We start from the raw sequence: 27705 nt of genomic DNA on the forward strand, positions 1-27705 counted from the left end.
AGTAGGTCAGGCAGGAATCGCCACTAGTCACCACACCTCCCCGGTCGAAGCGGCATCTACCAGTCAACTTTTCCCGTCCCACCATAAAGTATCGTGTTACACATGTAGCATGCAATCGCAATTCCGTCGGGTGTTCTGGTGGTGGATCACGGGAGGTTAATCTTGAACAGGGCGCCCCAACGTGCAGGGCTCAGCGCACCGTAGCACCGAGGCTAACTGAAAAAACTGGCGGCTGTAGGAACCAGCACGTCGGGTCACTCCCAGCGGCCCAATATTTCCCAGGTTTCCAAAAGTGGATAGCAGCCAGTCGTGTACCCCATGATAAGTGGATCATGCTCATTACAGGCTACCTAGCGGGACCTCGTCAGTAGCCGTGTTATCTCACCCCAGTCAGGACGGAACTGGCCCTCCCCATCGTGTGATCTATAGTGTGGTGGGCGTGGTGTGAGGAAATCGTGCACGCTCAAGGGTCCGGCATCGACTCGTCATCCCCAGAGGAGTCGCCGTGATTCGCCTGAGCCAGCCAGTACACCTGCAGTGGGGACCAAAAATCGCTGGGTTTACAACAGGCCGGCATTAGTTCTGCATAAACGCCATGCTGTTCCTGGCAGTACTTGAGATCGTCCAGCCATTCCTTAAATTTTGGCGCCCTCCCCCTCCCCCACCTACACGCGATTCTTCTCTTCGCGAGTAGCAATGCCACATCAACATACCGACGGTCGGCCTTGGGAATATGTCTGGTGTAACCCAGCAGCATCACCACCGGGTCCATGGGCAGAGGGCCAGCTATCATAACTTGGAGCGCAGCGTGAACCTGTTCCCAGTATGCCTGAATCGCTCCACACTCCCAGGCCAAGTGAAGGAAATCCGCGCCCTCCGCGCGACATCTCGCACATCTATCGTCCTCCGAAAGGTGAAATCGTAGCTTACGCACAGGGGTATAGTAATATCTTTGTACGAATTTGTAGTGTATAATTTTTAGTCTACAGCTGGAGGAGATTTTGGCAGTGACTGAGCAGCAATATTTCCATTGTTCATCGGTGAGTGCAGACGGGAGCTCGGAGTCCCATGCGGCACGCGCTTTGGCCACTACAGGGGGACGCTGCTCACGAATGGCGGTATACAATTTCGACACCAAATGTCTGCCATCTGACACCAGCAAAATGTGCATAGGTAGGATCGTGCTCGGTTCTTCTGGAAAGCTGGGGAGTATATCCCTCATGCCCTGTCGTAGTCGTATATAATAAAACAACTCCATTGGCGTCGGTTGGGCGGTCTGGAATATCTGCTCCTTGGTGCGGAACCGTCCATCCTGAAACAGATCACCCCAGGTAAGAAGGCGTAATCGGGTGCACATGGAGCGGAATCCACCTTCCGTCAGAAGTGACAGTTTCGGGTGATATGCAAGGGGCATTGCCGGTGAGTAGAGCATTGAAGCCCCCAGTAGTTTCGTCACCCTACGCCACGAATCTATGGTGCAGGTGACAGTGGTAGCTGGCGTCTCAACATCTCCCACCAGCCCCATCACATGCCCCTGAGCGGCAGTGGATGAACGATCCAGTCCTCAGCAGCCACCTGGGGCATGAAGGGAGTAGGATGAACCCAATGGTAAGCATGCTGAGCTTGAGCGCTGAGGTAGTACACCTCCAGGTCAGGAACGTCAAAACCTCCTCTGTCATACGGCTGTGTGAGGACATTCCAACTTAGGCGCGCTTGCTTGCCTCCCCAGAACAAGCGTAGCAATTCAGTGCGAAGTCTCTTAAAGAAATAGGCCCCCGGGTAATAAGGTACATTCTGGAATAGATATAAGAACCGTGGGAGAATGACCATTTTTATCAGGGAGGCTCTGCCTGCCATCGACAGCGGCAGGGCCATCCAGCGAGTCACATTGTCAGTCAACTGTGAGATTGCCACCCCATAGTTCAGTCTAATCGTGTCCTCCCTGCTAAGCGACACCTCGATTCCCAGGTATTTTAAGTCAGAGTCGCACCACTCCAAGGGGTACTCCAGCGCAAAGCGGGTCACTGACGCCGTGAGGGGAAAGAATTGTGACTTGTTCCAATTGATGTGCACACCAGAAATGCCTCCAAATAAAACAAATTCCCTCAGCAGTGGATTGAGGTTGTCCTGTGGATGCCGCACATATAAAGTGACGTCATCCGCGTAGAGGGATATGCCTAACTGCCTTTGGTTGAACTTAAAGGCGCTGGCCTTATGTAGTTGTCGGATCCTGCAGGCCAGTGGTTCGATGGACAGGGCGAAGAGCAGGGGTGATAAAGGGCATCCCTGCCTAGTACCCCTCGTGAGTGGCATCTGTGCCGACAACGCACCGTTAACGATGACCCTGGCAACTGGGGAAGTGTACAGCAGTGTAACCCAGGCGATGAATATACGGGGGAACCCCATTCTGCCCAATATGGACAAGAGATATCCCCATTCCACCGAGTCAAACGCCTTGGTGGCGTCTAAAAAGACAGCAGCGACCGGTAGCTCAGGTGATATGGTGGGTATGAGAGAGAATAATGTGCGGAGGTTGTGGGATGTAGCCCTCCCCGGGATGAATCCAGATTGATCCGGCAGGACCAGGGTACTCATAAGGAGGGATAACCTAGTCGCAAGTACTTTTGCTAAAATCTTTGCATCACAGTTCAGCAAGGACAGGGGCCTATATGCATCAGTGTCCGTTGGGTTTTTTCCCGGTTTCAGAAGCGATGTGATCGCCACCTCCCTCATGGAACCTGGCAGTATTCCCTCCTCTAGCGATTCTTCGAACACCTCCCTCAGCACCGGTGCCATGATGTCGATATAGCACTTATAAAACTCAGCCGGAAGGCCGTCAAGCCCCGCAGCCTTGCCATTACTGAGCGACATGATTGCCTCCCGTATTTCGTCCAGCTCGAAGGGGCATCCCAAGAAAGCCCTATCGCTATCACTTAACCAGCAGAGTGCGATATCGTCTAGGAAATTGCCAAACTCCACCTCACCTGACTGTTGTGTTGAATATAAACGTTGGTAATGCTGCAGGAAGGCGTCCTGTATCCCTTTAGTATCACGGTAGGTCCTGCCCTCTCCATCAGTGATCTCCAAAATATGTGTGGAAAAACGTTGATGCCGCGTCAGTGCTGCCAAAACTTTTCCCGGTCTATCCCCCTCGCAATATCGTCTGGCGGTCCAATATTTGCTTCGGAATTTCGCCTCTCTGGCCGCTTCCTCTTCATAGGCTGACAGTTTGGTCCTAAAAGCCCTCTCTAGGGTAGGACAGGGATTCCCGACCATTTCCGCCTCTAGCGACTTGAGATCCGCTTCAAGAGCCGACAATGTACGTACAATTTCTCGTAGTATTCCACAGCTCTTGGATATAGTGACGCCCCTCACGGTAACCTTAAAGGCTTCCCATATCGTTTCGACCTTGGCGACAGATCCCTTGTTCCTAGGGAAAAAGGCTTCAATTTCCTCTCCTAGTTCCTGCTTAAAGATAGGATCAAGCAGGGCTGACGGGAAAAGTCTCCACGGGGGCCGTACTCTTGCGTAGCCAGGTATCTCTATAACCACCACTACAGGGCAATGGTCCGAATACGTGCGAGGTAAATGCTTCACCCGGACGATACCACCAGCTAGGCCCCGAGAGACGAAACAATAATCGATTCTTGCCCATGAGCGTGCGTATGTGGTAAAGTGGGTGCCCTCCCTAGTTCCCGGGTGTAAGTGTCTCCAACTATCCAGTAACCCTGCCTCAGTAAGTATACCCTGCAGCGCATCTCTAGCTTTTGTGTTATACTGTCCGCTACCGTCTGATCTGTCCATCCCTGGATGTATTGAGAGGTTAAAGTCACCTCCCCACACAATGTGTGTAGCCTCGGTCTCAAGCACATGACCCCACAATGACAAGAAAAATCCTGGTGTGTCAACATTAGGTGCGTAGCAATTTACAAACAATATCACATCAGTACCCAGCCGCCCCCACAAGAACACATATCTCCCCTCCTTATCTGCACCCACCCCCATCTTCTGAAACATCAGTCGTTTATCCACCAGAATGGCCACCCCCCTGGAATATGTGGAATAGGAAGAAAATTCTCTCACATTTGCCCATCTACTTGCGAACCTGGGGACACAGCATGGGCTCAGGTGGGTTTCCTGGAGCATTGCTATCTGCACATTGTTCCTGTCCAAATATGCAATCACATTCCTACATTTTCGGGGGTTATTGAGACCTCGGACGTTCCAGGACAATATGGACACAGTGGATAAAGCGCTATCACCCGCTCTCGTCATCACTATAATGGAGCATGCGTACCTCCAGCCCTCCAGTTCTACGAAAGATCACACCCAGTAACAGTACCTCCGCCCCCACAATCCATCTCTGTGCAAGTGCATACACGCCTACATTCTCCAACATTCCCGCACCAGAATGCATACCATGTACATTACCCTCAATACCTCTGCCATTCTTAACAACATCCACCCCAACATGTGTCCCCCCCCCCCTACACACACACCTTCTCCACTCCCACAGCGTTACCCCACCCCCAACCCACTGAAGCAACCCAAACTTGCCAGTACCAGATTCCCACCCACCACCCCGATCCCCAACAACAGCAACTGTAGTCAAACCATGTGGGGTATCCCCTCCTGAAGGCACTAGAGATACACACCTACACACCCCCGCATTCCCATCCCACCCCGCAAGTGGCATACGGGGAAGTCAGAGAAGAAGGGGTGGTGCCTGGCATACACAAATCCTGCAAGTGTCAGCCGTCAAAACACACCTTCCAAGTTCCTTCACGCCTATCACCAGGCCAAGTCAACAGTGTGGACAAGGGAAGCAGCCCTGGGTCCGCCCCCTCCCACTCTCACCTCTTGCAGCTCCACCAACCCGCGCAAGCCCCAAACCAATCCAACAGTGTACATTGGGCAATCTAGCCTTCACTCCGTAAAGTGTCTCTATGGCCGTGGAGCAGCTGTCCGTGTCCCCGCGTGCAGGGAGGATCATCCTGCCGGGTGTAAGGACGAGCCTTCAAAACAGACACAAGCAATCCAACAAAACCCAATAGCCAAACTATCAAGACGGCTGCGTCTCCAATTGAGCCGCACCCCAGGTAAAGTGATGTGCCATGTCAGCTCGGCGCCCTAGTTCCCATCACTGCACATTCTTAGTCGGCACCACAGTGCAACAGTGCATGAACAGCCACATCCCAGCTGCGGAGCAGAACACACTAGCGCCCACCATCGCCCAGAAGCTGGACTAGGTCGCAAGTCAACAGTTATCATAGGCACCGCAGGCTGTAAAGGTAGGTACCAGTATCCCAAAGCAACAGTGTCCAAAGTAAATATCAACAATGCAACAAGGAGCTATCGAGCAAATAATCATCAGGACATTATTAAGACTCATCCTGCTCGGCCGGGTTGCCGTCTGCATCCACCTCCTCATCCGCACGCCTGTCCCTTCTAGCAGCACGGAGCCTCTTCACGTAGTCCTCGGCTTGCTGCGGAGTCGTAAAGAAGTGTTGTTTACCCTGATGAGTCACCCTGAGACGCGCCGGGTAAAGAAGAGCATAATCCACCTGCATATCCCTTAATTTCTTTTTCACATCCAGAAATTTCCTCCGCTGGTCCTGGACCATGGGTGTGAAATCTGGATACAGGGAGAACTGCACACCATCACAGGCCAGGTTCCGGTTTGTACGAGCCGCCCTCAGCGCCACATCCCTATCACGGTAGTTGAGTAACCTGGCAATAATAGGGCGTGGCGGCGCCCCTGGTTTGGGGACCGGGCCAAGAGAGCGGTGTGCTCGCTCAACAATGAACTGATTGGAGAAGGCCTCTTTTCCCACCGCGGCGAGCAGAATGCGTTCCACATAGTCCTCCATTCGTCCGGTGTTGGTGGATTCCGGAACTCCCGTGACGCGGATGTTATTGCGTCTGCTCCTCGCCTCCAACTCCTCATTTTTAGCCGCAATCACTCTGAGGACGTTATCCATACGGTTGAGGCGCGTTTCGTGAGTGTTGGTTGTGTCTTCGGCAGTGGATATGCGTCGTTCCGTCTCTGTCAGTCGCTCCTCGTGGACTTCTATCTTCTGCGCTACCCCGTCCATCCTGGAAGAGAGGCGGTCAACCTTATCTACGATTGTCGCGAAGCCCTGCCGCATCTCGTCGATAATCAGTCGCAATTCTGGGGTCACAGGTGCAGGGGATGACTCTGCATTCGATGGACCTGGAGCACCACCAGTTCCTGTGGTGCCTCGCGTTGGTTTTTTGGCGACTGCAGGTTCAAAGGACAGTTTGGGTTGTTTTGCGTCGTTTTTACCCATAGCGCCCAGTGCGTTGACGCTATTCGGGGCAGGTAAACGGCTAGCAGTAGTAGGGTTCCTCACCTCCAGACTATGGCGCCCTGCCGGCTGTCACCCACGTGGCAGGCCTCCCCAGGCAATAAAAGCAGACGAGCAGGTCAGTGATTACCAGTGGCCTCTTGATCCCCTCTGCACCTCAGTTACGGTGGTCAAAGCGCAGTAAGGGCCCACGTGTTGGCGGCCAGGTCGCAGGCAATGCGCGCAGTTCCAAGTAGTCTCTGGCGCCAATAGCGCACAAAAGGTGAAGGGCAGTACAGCGACGTGTTGGCAAACCCGCTCCCACAGCACCACTACAACTGCCCCCGCTAACGGGCCGCCGCCCTCGCTACCGCAGGTCCTGATGGCAGCAGTGTCCTGCAGCTGTGCAAGAGAGGCCTGCAGGGCGGCGTGCAGCACGGCCGGGCGTGATGGCGGCCTCCGCCGTTAGTCCAAGCTGGGTGACCCGGGAGCGGCAGCCATCCCCAGGTATAGATCCCCGGTCTGTGTCTTGACCCCTCGCCGTCTGAGGTGGCGAGATACGCCCCTGTCCGTCCCCGGCGCTCGGTGCACTCAGCAGCTTCAGCCGGGGGAGGTCGGTAGGCAGGCGCGCCGCAGGGCCGGCTGCAAACTACCCCCCCGCCGCGTCCGTCTCGGGGGAGCTCGCAGATCCCAGCGCCAGTCTCTGGACTTGCCACTCGCTGCGGTGCCGGTTGATGGGGGCCAGACTCACCTCCGGCGGGATCCGGAGACCCGCCCGCCGGCCGCCCGACTCCCAGGCCTCAGTCCACAACCTCACGGCCCGGCCGCCTCGTGGGAAGCCGCGGCCTCGCGTTGGTCGGCGTCCGGGGCGCCGCAGCAGCCGTCTGCAGTGCCTTCTCCCGATGGGTGCACTCCTCGCCGATACTCAGGCGTCGGACCTCGGATCGTCACCAAACTCGGCCAATATCAGCAGCACACATGTATCCACCCTCGGTGTGTTTTTCAGGCGTCAACCTCCAGTGTAAGAGGATGAATGCAGGATGTTACTGGCCAGGCAGCCAGAGCCTCACAGAAGTGCGGCCATTAGCTCGTGCGCCCTCTAGCGCCCTCCCTTCAAAGCAATACTTCTGAGTGCCTGTAGGTGGGTGGAATATTGAGGCTCTGTACCGACGTCATTTCACTCCAGAAGTGAAGAGAGGAGCGGCATACAAATAAGCTGAGATGAGTTACTTTCTTAGGTTGCCTGTGCCCTCGGACACCGAGCCCATCATTTCACAGAATGGGGTAGTGGAAGAGAAATCTGCAGTTAGATCAGAAAGAGCATTACGGAAGGTAAGTAACTTGTTTTTCTGGATACTTTTAACCACAGAACCCTTAGCTTGTTAATAGATGCCATAGCAGTACCTTCCCAGGTGGTGGGTATGGTGGGTATGTGAACTGGCTTATACCAAAATGTCCTGAGGAACTGAGCATGCAAAATGCTCATCTTAACAGACATGACTGTTGAGGCAGCAGTGCTTCGTAAACGTTTGCACCGACACCCATGTAGCTGCCTGACAAGTATCTAGTAGAACAAGTTACTTCCCTTCGGTAACGACTTTTCTGGTAGAGGCCATCAAAATGCAGATTCCTTATCTTAGAACACTACCCAGGCATTACTGGTTCCGGACAATCTTCAGCAGTACACCTCTGTGTGCCAGTAGATAGCGTAGACGGCTCCGCATCAACATTGTCAGCGCAGATGTGACATACAGGGTGCGTATATAAGCACCACCCCGGCGCGCTGATATCAGTTTCTTTCAGGACAGATTACACACCTATAGAAGAGGAGCCATGTCAGAATAGTTACCTCCAGTGTCCTGGATCTAAGAGGACCTTCCATATGAGGAAGCACAGTTCTAAGCTCAGGGAGGAAAGGAGGGTCAGTAAGAAATCTGTGGTTTGATAGTGTCCAGAAAAGGCATTACAAAACAAAAGTAACTTGATCTTCTGGAACAGACTTCTAACTGCAGATTCCTCACCTTAGAATATATACCACAGCAACAACCTCCCCAGCGTAGGGGGTGTGAACGAACTTAAACCAAGAAGTCATGCAGGACTGCGCAGGGAAAGTGCCCCTCTCGAAGTACGTGATCATCCAGGCAGAGTGCTTCATGAACATATGAAGCGACACATGTAAATGTCTGCCAAATGTCGACGACAGTGACTCTGCATGCCAACGCAATAATTGCAGTCTTGGCTCCTGTAGAGTAATCCCTCAAGCCTTCCGAAGGCTGCTTCTCCACCACAGCGCAGCAGATTTTTAGGAGCAATATATTCCATGGAGAGATTGTCTTCTTATGTGCGTTTTTTTCCTTCTTTGCTCTGACTAATCCAACAAAAACCTGATGATCCGGTCGGTGATCCTTAGTACAACCGATATAACAAGCACTGGCGTTGCCAATAGGTCTCGCAGTAGGAAAGTTGGAGTTATTGGTTTTGTAAATGACATTTTATATTTATGTTTTGTGATTTACAATGCCAATACTTTTAACTTTAGCAAATGTGACACTTTTAGCATTTGTAATGCCACATGTTTTGTATTGTTGTGACTTAGATGTATTGATATTACAAATAACAATGGCTTTTAATTTTTTAAAATAATTAATACTTAAATAAAAGTGATTGTAATTTATAATGGCAATGGTCCGAAGTAGATAAAATAGTGGCAAAATAGAAATACAGCAATACATATAGCCTAACTTCCTTCCTCCCATCTGTGTCTTTCACCTTCCAGTAACTACATATTAAATTACACACAGCTTAAATGAAAATTCATAATGAATCCGTGGGAAATGCACTATTGTACGTTATGAAACCTCTATTAGTTAAGGCACGGATGCGAGGCAGTGTTCCAAGAAGAGAGAATCGCACTTAGGATTTAACCTGTGTTCCAAGAAGTGAGACTCTGCTTCAAAAATCGAGGCTTACACTCAGTATGATTTGTAATGTACGGCATGCAGTGACAAAAGAAGTGTGAATGAGCTTAGTTCACAGAACTGGCTAACTGCACGAATAGCGCGTGGTGGTTACAGCATACAGATCATGGTTCATACATATTTTCGGTCCTGAAGAAAGCCAACTGAACTTGCTGGCAATTCATTTTAAATGACTTGCACCCACCCCAAATCGAGATGTATTTTTTATGCATCAATGCATGTGACAAGTTTTTCAGAGGATGCATATCTGTCTGTACATCATGTCTAAATCTTAACATATCTGGTCTGCCGTATTGTTTTTTGAAGTACTTTTGGTACAAATTTTTTCTACCCTGTTGTTTGTACCCCCTCGAGAAATTGTGCATATGTACACGTATGCATTATACTTTGAGAGATTACACTTGGCAAAAAGCAGTATTCGTGTGCCTGATGTGCAGGAGATCACCGGTGGGGTGTAATTTTACTCAGGCACCGGAGAACCAAGGGCAATGTTTACTTCTTGTATAGAAGATCCAACATCAAAGAATCAAGCGTTAAAGTATGTTGGAGCGTGAAAAGAGTGCTATAGAATAACTGTAGCACCTTTTTTTTTTTAATTAAGTAAATCACACATATAATTATTATTCTTTGTACTGCAAGATGTATGTGGTGGGAAGGAACCGAACGAAGGCAATGAAACCTCTCCAGAGGTATAGATTTGTATTGTAGAGTTATGTAGCGCTTACTACCCAAGCCGGGATGTAGAAGCACTTTGTGGGTGGCCAGTACACTACCACGTGTAGCACAAAGTTAGTTTCCACCACTGTGGGAAGAAGTTTGTCCCTTGATCTTTGTAATCTTTCACCATCTTCTAAGTTCATGGGGGTCGGCACTGATGATGTCACATTTTGCTTCCCTGTGCAAGCAGCAGGCGAAGGTGGGAGCAGTGAGAGCCCAGCGGAGCGCGGATCAGGTATACCCGCTGGGGGGCAGCACTCCGGTCTGCGGTGCATGCGCCCCTCACCATTGGCCGCGAGGCAGGCCTCCCTGTTATCAGTTCATCATATCGACATGTTTACCTTTGCATGCGCCGCCTGTCACTCAAGCCCAGCGCGTGGCCTTCAGCTCATGCGTAGGCCTCGACAGCTGTGCGCTGAATCGCTGATATGTGTTTGCATGACATGGACACGATAACATTAAGTGGGCATGAAAAGAATGAATGCCTCCTTCGTTTCACACGAAGAGCTGGTATCGATTACCGCCTTGGAAGAATAGATGTTTTCACCAAGGCATGTATGTCTATCTACAGCACTCACATTAGTGCGTCTAAGCGGTGGTGGTAGCACGTGGTCTCTCTGCACGGAGTACCAGGACCCCGGGGACGAGATAGGGCTGCCCGTGGCACGGAGGGGGTTACAGAAGGGGGGTGGGGAGGGGGTCAGTTACATCGAAGGGGTAAAGTACCGGATTGAAGGTTAGACATTTAAAATGAAAGGGGAGAGGGGAACGGGGGTGGGGTAACCAACGATGGACTAAGCAACTAGAGAGGGTGTCAAAGCAACTAAAAATAGAAAAGCGTTTCTCTGTCATTGTTGCCAAATACATGATCTTTCAGTACCAGGATAAACTAACTGCACGTACCAATCGTTTTCTGCAACATACAGAAGTGACGATCAAGCTGCATTTGTGAGAGAGGCCGGAGGGAAGCCGGATGGGGGCGGGAGAGCCTGGTGGGGGGGCGGGAATGCGAGGGAGGAGAAGTGTGGCAGGCGGAATGCCTGTGTGCAAAAGCGCGATGCGCTTGGAGAGACAAGTGCTGTATATTTCACTTGTGTAACAGCACAAGAACAGGCTATCTGCGCACGTCACCAAAGAGAGAGAGCACATAATTGTGATCTAAAAAGGCATAAAGCAAGCAGCAACGGCCACCATTGTAATCTCAGGACCACTTCAGACACGGTGTGTTTGCTTTGGCAATGCGTGATCGTCTGCGGACGCCCATGAAGTACTTGGAGTTGTTTTGCAATGAGTCACTGCTGCCTCTACCTCCATGATTAATTAGGGGAGGAGAAGCCGCAGAGCGCACGCTGGGCGAAGCCCTTTGATGTGCTGTGCAGCCGTGAATGCGTGTGCTTGTTTGGTCACGTGATTCACGTGAACTTAATGAAAACCGCAGCGCAAGAAGCCTTTGGTTTGGCGAGGATTTCGAGCACTTGAATTCTCCCTCCGCTCAATGCGCTTGCGCGCATTGATAGGTCGCGAGACCTAAAAACTAAGGGCCCTCTAAGGGTCCAAAAGATGGAGCCTCTCATACTCCGTACAGAGGTGAGCGAGAGGTGAGGTGGAGCAGAGAACGCTGTAAGGGTGGTCACTTGATCAACACAAAAGGGAGCCACTGCCTTCGGTAGGAAAGAGGCACACGTTCAGAGAACCAGTTTGCCTTGGAAAGGTAGTAGTATCTGGTGGGTGGACAGAGAGCCTGAAGCCTGCTCCCCAATTGGGTCAGTGTGATGGCCACCAAAAAGACCTGTTCTGATAGTAGGAAGCCTGAGGGGACAGTTATGCATGGACTCAAAAGGGGAGCCCATCAGAAAGGTGAGGACCAGATTCAAGTTCCACTGGGATATAATGAAAGGAGAAGTCGTAAACATGCGCAGCAAATCTTTCAGAAACAGTCACAACAGGTGAATTAAACAAAGGAGACTAATCTGATAATTTCACAGAATCCGATAGCACCGTCAAATAACATTTAACAGTGCCCAGCACTAGGACCTGCCAGGCCAAGTTCACAAAAAGCAGCACCCCAGTCAGATGGTCATGAAGTGGGTCGATGTGCTTCTCTGAACACCAAGCCACAAATCTGTTCCAACAGCAGGCATCCACAGACTTTGAGGGACGGATGGCTGCCAGAATAACATTTAAAACCTCAGGAAGAAGGTCAAAAGTGATAAAAAGCGATCACCACTCAATCTACATGGATGAAGATGGAGTGTGCGCAGGTTGGGGGATAGTGCCCAACTCTGCTGCTGCAACAGAAGATCCTCCCAAAAGGGCAATCTGACAGGAGGACAGATGTTCAGGCCCAGGAGCTCTAAAACCAATGTCTCCATGCCCAGACCAGAGCCACTAGGATGGCTTGAGCCTGGTTGGTCCGGATCTTCTAGAGGACCATGGGCAGGAGTGGTATCGTAGGAAAGGCATATAGGAGTCTTGCGTGCCACTCCACACGGAGCGCATCTCCTAGAGAGAGACGGTTTGCAAACTCCAACACACAAAAGTACTAATAGAGCCAAGATTATCCCCATTCTTGGACCCCCAGGTGTTGAATGCCATTCGTGGTTTGCAAATTGTCAAGGGCGGAGTTAGTCAGCCCTGGCGTTGAACGATCCAACCAGGTGCTGTACGACCAGAAAAATGTCCTGACGTTCCAGCCATTTCCATAGACACAGAGCCTCCTGGTACAGGGTTCAAAACCTCACCCTTTTGAACACCTGAGTCAGCCTCCCTTTGATGGATGGCAAGAAAACTTTCAACACCAAGTGGATGGCCTACAACTCCAACAAGTTGATGTGGAGGCAGACTTCAGCTGGCACATGAATGAATAAGAAGATTTATTGAGCCTGAACAAATGCCTGGAGCAGTCTTGGCGCTAATCCAGTGCTGCAATCCCTGGGGTGATATTTAAACTTACATGCCCTTTGTACTAGGGACGTATTGATGTAAATAATTAATTTACTCTCTTAATTTCTATGCAGGTAAGTACTTAATCAATAATAACTCAATCGGAATGAAGGAAAACAGAGTCCGTGGTGTAAGAGTTTCTAAGGGTTTTATTCCTCATAAAGGAATCAGGATATCATGTTCTGACCACCACACAGGGTGTCAGAAGGGATAGATGAGCGCGCCAACGTTTATTGACAATACATAGCTTATATACTTGATTTACATCATAATGTTCAATGTAAGAGGCGTAACAGCTGAGAGAAGACAAGATAACAGTATACACGTGGTGCTAATACATCATCAAGAGGCGTAAACTAGGCGTGAACTAGAAACGTCACTGATAGGTGACGCAAGTGGGTGGCACCAAGGGGTGGTGCTAACAGAATGTTGCAATGTCAGCAGAAATCGGAAGCTTGGATGCGCGCGCAGCTGCATGACGTGTGATAGACGGGGTGCAGAGGACTTGACATTTACACTGGCGGAAAGAGACAGAAGTCTGGCATGTCAGATCAACTTGTGCTTCTATCATATCCGATATCTGATGTTTAGGAACTAAGCTATCTGGGCAGAAAGGTCTCTAGAGCAGAAGCTATTCTATACTTGCTGTGAATGCGTGTATAAGCGCCTGAGTGTCTGTATGAGAAGCGTGGGGGCATGGGGCCTTCCATGGAAGCATGGCAACAGAGGCTATGAATTACTTGCATAAAGACAGGTCGGCCCTTTAGCCCTGTAGCTGAGGAAGGATGTTTACTGAAGCTAGCAGGCCGGAATGTATCTTCGGGGAGGAAAACAGATAACTCGAAGGTTATAGTCAATCTTGGCAGGCAGCAGGCTGAGCTGAGCACGGAGGGCCGCGCTAGAAGTAAGTCAGAGTTCACGGGTACGGGGGCTGCTTGGGCAGAGGCCCTCGCAGTCAGAAGCCAGAAAAGAGGCTCGGTGGCAGAGATTCAGGGCCTACTTTCAGCCAGGCTGAAAAACGTAGGAGTACACTTCAAAAAGACGTTGGCATAGCATACTTAGGAACGGACCATCAAACCCATTCATGGTGGGTCTGAAAGAGGACAAGTTAACGTTGGACGCAAATGTATTTGCGTCTTCATAGCTGGTACAGGAGGGAAGTTACATGCACTTTTAACTCGTACATGGAGTCGGTGGGGTACTCGCTAGGGAACACAACATGACCATAGAATTTATATTACCTCATTCCCTCCTTGTTCCCTACGGACCCTTCATGATATATCGATCCTCATAAATCGATCGGTTTGTTCTTGTAACATTATATGTTCGTCTTTCTTTCTTTGACTGTTTGAGAGGCAACTGGAATGCTCAATGCAGGATGTGGCACACAGTCCACATATCGCTGGCCCACACTGCAGGCATAGGCAACAACTGAATACTATAACAAGACCAATGCCTAGGAAGGATAAGATCTTCCATCCCCAAGCTGTTAACGTAGTCCAGAACCAACCGGACCAAGTCCAGGTGCCTGGATTCTGATGTATCTGATTTGCAATTTTATGTAAACGGGTGATAGCTTGATAGACAGATGGTGCATTTTGTGGAATGAAAACACAGCAACTTGACCCGATGACCTTACAGGCTCCACCTCTATCTGCCAAGATGACGTCAATCACAAGACGATTTTGAAGGACAACAGTCCGTATAGCAGACTGCTCCTCTGTTAAGTTACCTAGAGCGGAGGCAGTTTCGTTCACTACTGCTTCAAGTGTTCTCGTTAATCTGCGTATTAATTTACTGTTTTGGACAGGTCCTAGGAAGAAAAAGAATCCTTTATTGAAATCAGTGTACTGTTCCCATGCCGTTTCTGTGTAGTCGACAAGGGGAATATCTCTTTTGGGTCTATTCGGTGCTAGATTCGTGTTTCTATGGTAATCAGGAGGAGCTAGGAAAACAGGTGGCAGAAGGAATGCAATGTAACAGGTACCGTCCCAATCTGGAGGCAAACGTATGTATGCGGTATGACCACAAACAAAGTAGGAATGACTGATAGCTTTAAAGGACGATTTACCATGGTCACTGAACTCGACCACAGTAGTGCATTTACTATGACCTAAGTGTACTGAACCTTTCTTGCTAACACATAATTCACCTGTGACTGGTAACACTAACATATGGGGCAGAACTGGAGCAGTTTCAGATTCAACAGTGAGGATCATAAGGCTAATTGTGTAATTACCTAATCCATATACTTCATTTTCTAGATCAGTTCCTATTCGAGTGGGTAGTCCCTCTTTATCAGGATAACAGACGTTGAGCAGGACTAAGTTCAAGTTTCCCCAAACCCAGCCCCCATCGAAAACAGCAATATCAGGATCTAAAGAATTAATTATTTTGAACCATGCTCCACAGGAGCCATTGTGAGTGAATGGGTACGGAAAGAGAGGCAGAGCTCCCTTGTAATTCTGGTAGGGAGGGAGTCGGCCACATATCCAACAGTCTGTAGCATTACTTGTCTGATGGGAATGGTGTAACATACTAATGAATGTATTGTTGCGCAGCGCAAGTCTGTAAGAGAGTTCATGTGCAGGAAGTTCACTAAAAGTGTGTTCAGCAGAGACATTGTAAGCAGATTGTTCACGCCTGAAAATAGGCCAGTACATAGGAAGCAGAATGCTGGCAATAATAATTAGAATACTCAGAATAAACATGATTATTAGTGTCACTATGCAGTGACTACGAAGTGATTTGCAATATGTTCTTCTCTTTTCCTCTCTCTCTCTAACTCGATCTAGGGGATACATGTCAGAAACTATTTAACCGATTCACCTAAGGGAGGACTTAAACAATTAAACTGTCTGACTTGCTAGATCGAAGCTTCATTCGGTAAAGTTCTTGAGGAGTCTTTTCTCTTTTAGGCACAGTAACGTCTTGTGCTTCAACACAGTCTTTGGTGGGGGTGGACGAGTCAGAGTCCTGTTTCAGTCCGTTTTTTAGTTCATTGCATAGCTTGATGTGACTCGTGTGGACCCACCCCTTTCTCCCCTCGATTTTCACGGCGGTCCTGGTGGTAAGCAGAACGGTCTTCGGAGACTTCCAGCGGGGCTCCAGCGGACTTTTCCGGTCGAAGTTCCTGACGACTACCAGGTCACCTGGGCGGACCTCATGCGCCTTTACATCGGTGTTGTCAGGGAAGGCTGCGGCAACCTGTGAACGACATGATTGGAGTGCAGACATCAAGGAGGCAAGGTAATCTGTCAACATGTTACAATCAATATCAGTGATCTTTTTCGGAACGGGCGTCCCCCACATATTCGGCGGTCTGCCAAAGACCACTTCGTACGGGGATAGCCCTGATCTCGAGTGGGCGACCATTCTCATGTAGAATAGTGCCACGGGCAGGGCGACTATCCAGTCGACCCCTTTTTCCTGACAGATCTTGGCAAGACGGATTTTTAGTGTCTGATTATGCCTTTCTACAAGGCCAGCTGCTTCGGGATGTCGGACACAGTGGAACCTCCACTGATATCCTAGCAAGAGGGAAACTTGTCTCATCAGCTCGGACGAGAACGGCTGTCCGTTATCTGAGTACACGACACGGGGCAAACCGTACCGTGGGAAGAATTCACGAACCAACTGTCTGGCAGTGGTCGGAGCAGTGTAGTCTGGGACTGGGTATGCTTCGGTCCAGCGGGACAGAGCACAAACGATTACAAGAACATACTTAAATCCTCTACAGCTATTCATCTGGATATAATCCATCTGGAGGACTTCAAAAGGGTGATCGGGAGGATGGAATCCACCTTGCTCAACAGGGACGCTTTTACCTGGATTGAACTGACAACAGATCATGCAAGTACGCACTTTCTGTTTTGCTGCTGCTCGTAAGTGTTTGTTGTACCAGAGATTCTGTAAACTGTCTAACATGGCTTTCTCTCCAAGATGGGCAGGACTATGTGCTGTATTTATCATGACTTGAACCATTGAGTCGGGGAGAAACCATATAGATTTTCCCTTCGTCACCCAACCTTGGTCTGTCTGAATCCCTCCTAGTTCAGTCCATTTCTTTATCTCCTCTGGAGTAGCATGTGTCTGGATGTCAATTACGTCTAGGGCGGGATCTCTAACTGTCATACACTGTGTTTGTACTATTGTCTTTGTCACATCAGTAGTCTGGGTGTGAGTCAATGCTGTATGTTTTGCTGTCTGATCTGCCAGGTCGTTACCCTGGGAAACAGAATCTGTGACTTTAGTATGTGCCTTACACTTCATGACTGATATGCCCGAGGGCAAATGTATTGCTTCTAACAGTGCTTGAATAAGGGGGCCATGTTGTATCTTGGCCCCATGAGAAGTCAGAAAACCTCGTTCTTGCCAGAGGACTCCGAAGTCGTGTACAACTCCGAAGGCATAGCGGGAATCTGTGTATATGTTAACATTTCTGTTCTTGGCTAGAATACAAGCTCGGGTCAGAGCGATGAGCTCTGCCGCTTGAGCAGACAGTGTGTCAATACGATGTGTTTCTTTAATTTCAGTTTCAGTGGTCACGGCGTACGCGGCCACTAATTCTCCTGTACTTGTTCTCATGCATGAACCGTCCACATAAAGTGTCAGGTCTGGATTTGTCAATGGGACATCTGTTAAGTCTCGTCTAGGCTTAGTTACTGCATTAATTATTTCTATACAATCATGCGGAGCTGGATCTGTCATAACTGTAGGTAACAGTGTTGCTGGGTTCAGGATGCTGCAACGTCTGATTTCTATGTGTGGCTGGAATAGTGTTAATTCATAACCTGTCAGTCGTGCTATAGTTAAGTGTTGAGTCTGGGTTCTGTTTAACAAAACCTCTACAGAATGTGGTACTTGAACTGTTAACTGATGACCTAAAACAATTGAATCACTTTGTCTTATTGCTAACGCTGTTGCTGCTACTGACTTTAAGCACGCAGGGAGTGCTTGAGCTACTGAATCCAATGTACTAGAAAAATAAGCACAAGGCTTATGTGAACCTGCTTGGTCTTGAGTGAGGACAGACAACGCTGTACCATCACGTTCTGTAACAAAAAGTGTAAACGGTTTGCTGTAACATGGTGTCGCTAAAACTGGTGCTTGGCATAAAACTTTCTTTAATTCTTCAAAAGCTTGTGTGTGTTCCTGAGTCCAAGGGAGGACAGTCGAAGTTGCTGCCTCCTGTGTCGTTAACTGGATGAGTGGTTTAGCTAAAAATGCATACTGGGGAATCCATTGTCTGCAGTACGAGGTGAGGCCTATGAAGGCCCGCACTTCCTTTTGTGTCTTGGGTTGCGGCATGTTCACAATTAACTGAATGCGATCGGGAGTGAGCTGTCTCCCCACTTTGGACAGTAAGTGACCCAAGTACACAACTTGCTGAGCACAGAATTGTAGCTTCGAAGGAGACACCTTGTGTCCCTTGTCGGCCAGGAAATGTAAAACTGTCAGTGATGCTTTTTCACATTCGGGTTCACTTCGTGCGGTGATCAGCAGATCATCGACGTATTGTAGTAAAGCGGTGTTAACTGGCATTTGAATACAATCTAGTTGTCTTTTCAGTGCTTGACTATAGATGCTGGGGCTTTCTGTGAATCCTTGAGGTGCGCGCGAAAATTTGAAACTGCGTCCATTTAAACAGAATCCGAAGAGATATTGGCTCTCTGGATCAATAGGCACGCTGAAGAAGGCGTTCTTGAGATCAATTACAGTAAAGAACGTTGCTTCTGAATCAATAGCAGTCAAGAGAGATGATATATCGGGGACCACAGGATACTGTGGGATAATGCATTTATTCAATTCTCGAAGATCAATCACCAGCCGATATACTGGCGGTGCATTGGGATCAGTACGTTTAAGAATCGGAATTATGGGTGAATTACAGATATTGGAGTCGGTTTCGACGACCACTCCTTGGGCAATGAGCTCTTCAATGATTTTCAGTAAAGCCGCTACAGCATCGGGTGGTAACTTGTATTGTCTGATTCTGGGTAATACAACACCTGCCTTGAGGGTAACGCGGTATGGTGTAATGTGCATACATCCTACATCAGTTGGGCCTTTTGCCCACAAGTAATCAGGTACATTTTTCAATCTGACGTCAAACTCACGAAGGACGTAATGACCCTTGAAATCCCGCAGAAAGAGTCTAACTCCCTCCGGGGAGCAGCATATTATAGCTCCTAGAGCCTTCAGTGTTTTAATTCCTAACAGATTCTCCGGACATGATTTTGTTAGTAACAGGTCTGTAACGCGTGATAACGGACCCACAGCCAGGGGAACTGGTTCTGATACTTCATTTACAATAGGCTGTCCTGAAAACCCAAGGGAAACATTTTGTGAGCCTGAGAGGGGTGCCCCTGGAACTTCGTCATGACTTATTGTAGTGCGACTTGCCCCTGTGTCAATTAAAAACTTTCTATCTTTCCCCAATACTTGACTGTGTACATAAGGACCTTCTTGATCTACAGGAATCTCGATAAGAGGCAAGCCACCTTCCCTCTCTAGGCTGTTTCATGTATATCGGGAATATTCGGGGTAAGCAGACTGGGCATACTGGTACATCTGTTGTGAGACTTGCTGAGTTGCAGCAATGGGCTGTGGCTGTGGTACTGCTACGGTCTGTGCTGTCTGTGCGGATGCATGCATGGGCTGTGTATTCTGTGTAGACTGATGCTGGTTATGGTCTTGTCTAGGCGGATGCGGTCTCTCTTTAGTTTTACCTGTCGCTATGTTATGTTTCAGAACTGCACATTCGTGTACGTAGTGACCTGGCTGCTTGCAATAATTGCATGTCCCTTTCACAGGAGCTGCAGTGTGACTTGTCTGGGTCGTACCTTTTCTGTGACTGTCGGATGGAACCGTCTGGGCTACTAACATTTTCATTTTCGTGTCTTTCATGCGCTTCTGTTCCTGATCTTGTTCTTCCCTAATTCTATTCTGGTGATATTGTAACATTTGTAACATCTGGGATGGCGTATTTGCTTGCCATGTACTCTCGACTTTATACACTCTATTTTTAACTAACGGTAGGGAATTCTCGACTAACTTTGATACAAAAAGATGTGGGTACGACTCGCTACTTGGCTGGAGGCCACTATTGATAATAAAACATTTCTCGAATCTAGAATAAAAGTCGCTAGTATCTTCATCATGTTTCTGTTTACAGGACGAGATTGCATCCCAATCCTCCTTTCTAGTTGTCAATAATCTGGGCAGGACCTGTACTATTAAACCTGGTAATGCTTTAGTTTTGTCCCCAAGGCCTAACCCTGGAACCCGTTTCTTTTCTTCATCCTCTATTTCTGCCCAGGCAATCTTTGCGTCTCCCACCTCCCAGTCCTTTTCCTTTAATTTCTCGAATATACCCGTAGGCAATAATACTTTCAACATTTTCATGATATCATCATATGTGTAGTCCCCCATCAGTAACATGTCTTTGAGCTCTCTATGAAAACCTGCAGGGTCTTTATCATGGCACGGTACTAATTTCTTCATTTCTAACAGTTCTAACTTAGTCAGAGGCGTGTGTACATACACGCGTTTCAAAATTTTATCCTCACCCATAACAGGGTGCACTTCTCGCAAGGGGTTCTGACTTTCTATACCACCCCCGCATTGCATATGGTACATTTTCCTTTCTGGAGGTGGGGCGGGAACATATTCAGGACTTACAAAGGTGTCATATCTGCGTCGTTGTTCTAGAATTATTTGAACTAATTTAGTGCTTAGGCCTCTCCATCTATCCATCAGTAGTGCTTCTAGTGTCTCATGTAAGGGACCTGGATCGGAATAATGTTTTCTGTACTTAATGAGAAGGTGCTGAATCATATATACCCCTGCTAATTTCTGTTCGTCGGGGGAGAGGTTCAGAAATGTCTGTGCTACGGTGTCATCATTATATATGTCTGCATTTTCGGCCCATGATACCGCTGATCGGGCTAGTTCTTGTTCATCCATAGAATTGAGTACATGGTACCCAACTCGATCTCGAAGCCGTTTATCAGTTTCCTGGAACTGATGTTCAGCAGAATTCGGATTCGTTAAGGCAGAGAAGAAAACTCTCTTGCTTTCTGGACGGATACCCTTCCTAAGATAAGTTCCCTTACCTACATATGCTATAGTGCTTGTAGTCGGTTCTAGTTCTTCAGCTTCTTCTTCCTCCTCGGAGGGAGCCTTTTCTTTCTCTTTCTCGTGTACTGCTATCACTGCTTTCTTAATCTTTTTATACATGGCCTCTATGCAATTTTGTCTGTCATGTTTTCCGTCGGCTATATTTTGACCCCACTTGTTCAATGCATCTAATTCACTCTGCTCTGTTCCGGGCCTGTCTCGTTCTCTTATTAGACAATTTATGAAAAATCGTAGTATCAGTGCTTGCATGGTAACTTTCTGTTTCTCCAGGGCATCCTTAATACTGTCGGGGTCCTTTCCCGTTTGAACGAACTCATATATTCTATCTAGGTGCTCCTTCATTCCTGCATAACATAACAAACTATCAGTAGCAGATCTTAACCGTAAAGACGCTAATACCATTAAGTCGTCCTGTCCAGGTTCTGGATCATATCTACAAACTGACATATTTTCTTTTAGTGCATCAAGACGGGATGAATTAGAAGAACGGGGGGATCTGTGCGTAAAAGGACTCTGCATACCTCTGAGATTTAATCTGTGAGTCGGTGGCGGGGTCTGGAGACCCGCGGTCGCACCTCCTGAAGCGGAAGCTTGGGCATTATCTCTGTGTGTAGTCAGTATCTGAATTTGTCTCTTAGTAGGATCTGATTGAAGTGGTTTCGGTAACTCAGTTTTAGGTGAGGGAAGTGGCGGAGCTGGCGGAACGGAACTAGTCTTTTTCGGTGTCGGCTGAGCGTGATCTTGGGGGGCAGTACCACCCCCGGCCCCGTCAGTAGGCAGGGCACGAACAGGCAGATTGGTGTAAGCTGGCGCTACATCTTCGAGATATGAATTTAGGAATATGTCTTTAGTAGTCTTATGCATTACTTTAGTTGGAACTAATGGTGACGGCAAATTTTTCGGTATTTCTGAAATGGCGTCAGGGGTACCATCGGCCAAAAGATACATGTTGTTCACTTTGCCATTTAGGATACGATCTATTTGTTCTACTTTTACTCGAATTCCCTCAGTAACTAACTCGTTTTCTTGGGCCTTTTCTGATTCTTTAAGCCTGTCTTCTCTACGGAGTGCTCTATCAGCACGCTTACGTGATTCCTTACGCCAAAATTCTATGGCGTCTTTCTGAGATTGTCTAGCTTTCTTTTTCCGTAATATTTCTTCTACCTTTATGATGCACTCGGCATCCCATGTTCCGTTAACTGGCCATCGGTATCTTTCCTCTAGGTGCTTGGTATAATCTGTCCATAACTCTAGATACAAGATGGCGTCTATGCCATGTTTATTATACATAAAATTACCTGGAGTGTCCCTAGGGGGGATTGGAATTTCTTCCTCTAACATCCCTTTCCTAGTTCCTATCTGCTTTAATTTGTTAAAAAACGGCATTGTGCCTACTTGATACTGAAATGCTTGATCCTTTATACTTAATGTCAACTGTAACTATTTATACAAAAACACAATAATGCACAAAAACAATCACATTCATACCACGACATTAATCACATGAAACATTTAAAGACATAGTTAACTTCCCCCTACTCTGAATGTACCGCTCAACGATACAGATACACTGCTGTAACAGTGCAGAAATTCGGAATACTTTATATACTGCTAAACAGTACAGATACACTGCCTAAAAACAGTGCAGACCGGACTTGCGTACCCAAACCCGTCTAGATACGACCCAGCAATGGTACTCACCGGGAAGCACGGAAAACAGAAGGCCTCGGAAACTCGACTGGACTCGACTCGGAACTTCGGAAAACTTCGGAAAACTTCGGGAAACTTCGGAAAACTTCGGAAAACTTCGGAAAACTGGTGGGCCTCTTCACACCTCGGACCTTGCTTCCTTCGGCTGGGCTCTGGTCGGGATCCTCCGCACTCCTCACCGCCTCGTCTGGGCACTGATCGCAGTCTTCGTCACCTCCGTGTGTCAGAGGGGAATGCAGGAAATCCTGCCAGTACACGTGTTGTCCGTCTAACTGATGGCAGGGGACACGGACTGCAACGCACCTTCCGGCGCGTGAGGTGGGGGAGGGGTCCCTATTCGGGCGCCAAAATGATGTAAATAATTAATTTACTCTCTTAATTTCTATGCAGGTAAGTACTTAATCAATAATAACTCAATCGGAATGAAGGAAAACAGAGTCCGTGGTGTAAGAGTTTCTAAGGGTTTTATTCCTCATAAAGGAATCAGGATATCATGTTCTGACCACCACACAGGGTGTCAGAAGGGATAGATGAGCGCGCCAACGTTTATTGACAATACATAGCTTATATACTTGATTTACATCATAATGTTCAATGTAAGAGGCGTAACAGCTGAGAGAAGACAAGATAACAGTATACACGTGGTGCTAATACATCATCAAGAGGCGTAAACTAGGCGTGAACTAGAAACGTCACTGATAGGTGACGCAAGTGGGTGGCACCAAGGGGTGGTGCTAACAGAATGTTGCAATGTCAGCAGAAATCGGAAGCTTGGATGCGCGCGCAGCTGCATGACGTGTGATAGACGGGGTGCAGAGGACTTGACATTTACACTGGCGGAAAGAGACAGAAGTCTGGCATGTCAGATCAACTTGTGCTTCTATCATATCCGATATCTGATGTTTAGGAACTAAGCTATCTGGGCAGAAAGGTCTCTAGAGCAGAAGCTATTCTATACTTGCTGTGAATGCGTGTATAAGCGCCTGAGTGTCTGTATGAGAAGCGTGGGGGCATGGGGCCTTCCATGGAAGCATGGCAACAGAGGCTATGAATTACTTGCATAAAGACAGGTCGGCCCTTTAGCCCTGTAGCTGAGGAAGGATGTTTACTGAAGCTAGCAGGCCGGAATGTATCTTCGGGGAGGAAAACAGATAACTCGAAGGTTATAGTCAATCTTGGCAGGCAGCAGGCTGAGCTGAGCACGGAGGGCCGCGCTAGAAGTAAGTCAGAGTTCACGGGTACGGGGGCTGCTTGGGCAGAGGCCCTCGCAGTCAGAAGCCAGAAAAGAGGCTCGGTGGCAGAGATTCAGGGCCTACTTTCAGCCAGGCTGAAAAACGTAGGAGTACACTTCAAAAAGACGTTGGCATAGCATACTTAGGAACGGACCATCAAACCCATTCATGGTGGGTCTGAAAGAGGACAAGTTAACGTTGGACGCAAATGTATTTGCGTCTTCATAGCTGGTACAGGAGGGAAGTTACATGCACTTTTAACTCGTACATGGAGTCGGTGGGGTACTCGCTAGGGAACACAACATGACCATAGAATTTATATTACCTCAGTATAGGTAAGTTATCTTATGCTAATTGGGTGTAAGCCACTTAAAACAAACATATTTTTAGAGTCAGGACACTGGCACTAAGATCTGGTTGGCAGGCCTCAGTGCACTCTAAGCCGAAGAACCAGCAGTATCAATCCACAAACTGGAGGCTGACGATACAAAATGAGGCACTTCCTAACATCGGACCCAGCCGCCTCAGAGTCCGTCTCACCGAAATCAGGATCATAGCCCAACAGATCTGGACTCTCCACGCTGGAGGGTAGGCAGAAACTGTACCATGCCCAGAATGGGTCCAATGAAAGGGATCGTTTGGGAAGTTATCAGGTGTGACTTCAGCATGTTGATAGTCAACCCCAACGAATGAAGGCTTGCTATAGTCTGGAGGTGGGTAACGACTGTTTGGAGCGAGCCCACCTCTAGCTGTCAATTCTCCCTCTAGCTGTCAATTCTCAAGATAGGTAAAGACTGGGATCCCGAACCTATGAGGGTGAGCAACAACCATCACATTCATGAACACCAGAGGCGCACTAGTAAGCCCAAAAGGAAGCACAGCAAATTGAAAGTGCTCACTGTGAACCGCAGCCAACGCCTGTGGGCCTGTAGTATTAATATATATAAATCAGCATCCTACAGGTCCAATGACACCATCTGGTCTCCAGGGCAGATGACCTGGGCAAGGAAAAACATCTTGAAACTGTCCTTTTTGAGGGAGGGTGGAGATCTAGAATAGAACAGAGAACTTGAAGCAGGAATAACCACCACCTTCCCTTCTGTTGGACAGGCTGGCTGGGTTTGGGATTCAGGGCTTAGCCCTTCGGTGGCTGGAATCATTTCTATCTGGGAGAACCCAGAGAATCCAGATGGGAGACAGTGTATCAGGAGTGGGAAGTCTGACTTGTGGCGTCCCCCAGGGCTCAGCACTATCCCCACTCCTGTTTAACCTATATCTGCAGCCCCTGATTAACACACTAGCGGGGATGGGCTGTCGGGTGTTTAACTATGCTGACGACACACAGCTACTGCTGGGCATAGATGACACAGTACAAGCCCAGTCACACGCTCAGGACATACTTAGATATACGGTCCACTGGATGTCCACCAACCAGCTTAAAATTAATCCGGAAAAGACAGAGGTGCTGATAGTACCATCCAAGTGCTCCTCCTGGAGTGACATGTACTGGCCCCAGGAGCTGGGCCCAACCCCACAGCCAGCAGTCACAGTCAAAAGTCTGGGCATTAAGTTGGACAGTGCCCTCTCAATGACCAACCAGGTTTCCACCGTGGTTGGCATCTGTACTGGTCTTCTAAGACAGTTGCGCAAACTAGTCCCTCTCCTCTCCCAGTCGATGCTACGCACAGTGGTCTCGGCCACCATAGTGTCAAGACTAGACTATGGCAATGCGCTCTACTTAGGCCTGCCAAAAATGCTAACAAACAGACTTCAGGTAGTCCTAAACGACGACGCTAGACTTATTTTCAACCTTCCGCGGAGAACGCATGCCTCTCCACTATTAAAAAGTCTACACTGGCTGTCAATTGGACAGAGGTCCGTTTTTAAAAGCCTCTGTATAGCCCACAAAGCCATCTATGGGAAGGCCCCGACCTACATCAAGGAACGGATTGAGATATATAGACCGGAAAGAAATCTCAGGTCCTCTGATGCCAAACTCCTTGTATGTCCTCGTTTCAAACTGGCCACAATGGTAGGGAGATCCTTCTCGGTTCTACTACCGAACCTTTGGAACGCCCTGCCTGAGACACTCCGAAAGGAGGGGAATCTACTCCGTTTCAGGAAAGCCTTGAAAACTAATTTGTTCAGAACAGCACTCAGCTTAGCTTAAGTACTCCACCCTTTTTTTATATCCCGGATGTTATGTTCTATGGTCAAAGCGCCCTGAGACCTGTAGGTGACCCGGCGCTATATAAACCCACTATAACAATAACAATAACAATAACCACCTACTTCTGGTGTCAGAACCCTCTCAATGGCTCCTTTGGACAAAATAAAACCGCACCTCCTGGTGTTACAAGGATAGCTGATCGTCTGACAACAGCTGTACTGATGGTGGCCATGGGGGAAGGGCTCAACCTATGGTTGATGCTCAAAGATAAAAAAAACTTTATTTCTAAGAATTTGCTGACCCAACCACTAATTGATGCGCAAAGCATATAATGTTACAGGAGGTTTATGTAGCAAAGTTAGCTAAAGATTTTCGTCACTGTTAGGGGGAACACAAGATTTTAGTGACTGAAGACTATTTTCTCAGGAAGGACAACCTGTGGCGAATCTGAATTCCAGTTTTTCTCGGGAACACCGGCAACTGGACATTGGGATGTTCAGCATACTAATGTGTATTTAGGAACGTTGTTTTACAAAATCGACCTCTGGGTCTAGAGTCAACAGGTAATCTCCATTTCTTTAGGCCTTGCCTCTGACAGTATACGCATGGTCGCTTGAAACAAACGGTTTAAAAATAAATAATTAATATTCTGCTTTAATCCCACCCATTAATTACTATTCGTTGTCGCTATTATTTTCTCTTTTCAGTCATGTGCATGTGTCAGTGAGTGTCAGATTCACTTTGTCTCTGTGTGTTTGTTTTCTTCCCTGGAGCATGAACTAAGTATTGATTAGAAGATTGTTCACAGAAAAACAGTCCATGCAGTCCCATGGGAGAAAATAATGTTATCGGTTTACGGGTAAGTAAGTGTCTTGAGAGTTGGTTTTCTGAGGTTAGAAGCAGGGTTACCCCAGGATCAAAGATGCACTCCTAAAGCACCCCCAGCAGCACTAGGGCGGCCGGGTGCAGAGGTCCAATGTTACCCAATTGGGGGTAAGGGGGCCTCCGGTTGGTGGCTGCTCACAAGCAGGTCACAAAGTTGTGGAAGCAAAGCTCCTGGGGTTAGGCTTGGGGCAAAGCGGGATCCTATTTAGCACCCAAGTAGCACCTACAGTGGCCCAGGGGCAGGGTGCGGATTTGGCATCTGGTGCCCTGTTGTTTTCAATTTGCCGGTTTTGTTTTTTGGCTTCAGGATTGGTCCAGGAAGACTTCAGGGAGGAACCAAGAGCTGGGCAGGTAAGTTAGATGGCTCAGGGACATAGGTGCACCTCGGGTTCTCTTCTCTGTGGTGCAGGGAGGCTGGATGTAGGGGTGTCTTTTGAGGTGAGATTCCACCTTACCGGGCCACTCGCAGTTGGGGGTGGGGGGGGGGGGGGGGGCAGGAGACTGCAGAGGCTGCAAGCGACGTCATGGAGTCCTGGAGGGGTCAACCCACGGTGGACTCGGAACCCTGGAGCTCTGGGTGACCTCGCTGGAATCAGTGGGCCACTCTGACTCTGGCAGTA

The 27705-nt window shown here is 48.4% G+C and overlaps 1 protein-coding gene across 4 annotated transcripts in view; it reads right to left on the bottom strand.

Moving 5' to 3' along the window:
• The window catches only part of AGO2 (argonaute RISC catalytic component 2), a 517461-nt gene that overhangs the window by 164120 nt on the left and 325636 nt on the right, over positions 1–27705 (bottom strand). The window lies entirely within an intron of this gene.

The sequence above is a fragment of the Lissotriton vulgaris genome, chromosome 4_1 (genome assembly GCF_964263255.1).
Source record: "Lissotriton vulgaris chromosome 4_1, aLisVul1.2, whole genome shotgun sequence".
Classification (NCBI taxonomy): domain Eukaryota; kingdom Metazoa; phylum Chordata; class Amphibia; order Caudata; family Salamandridae; genus Lissotriton; species Lissotriton vulgaris.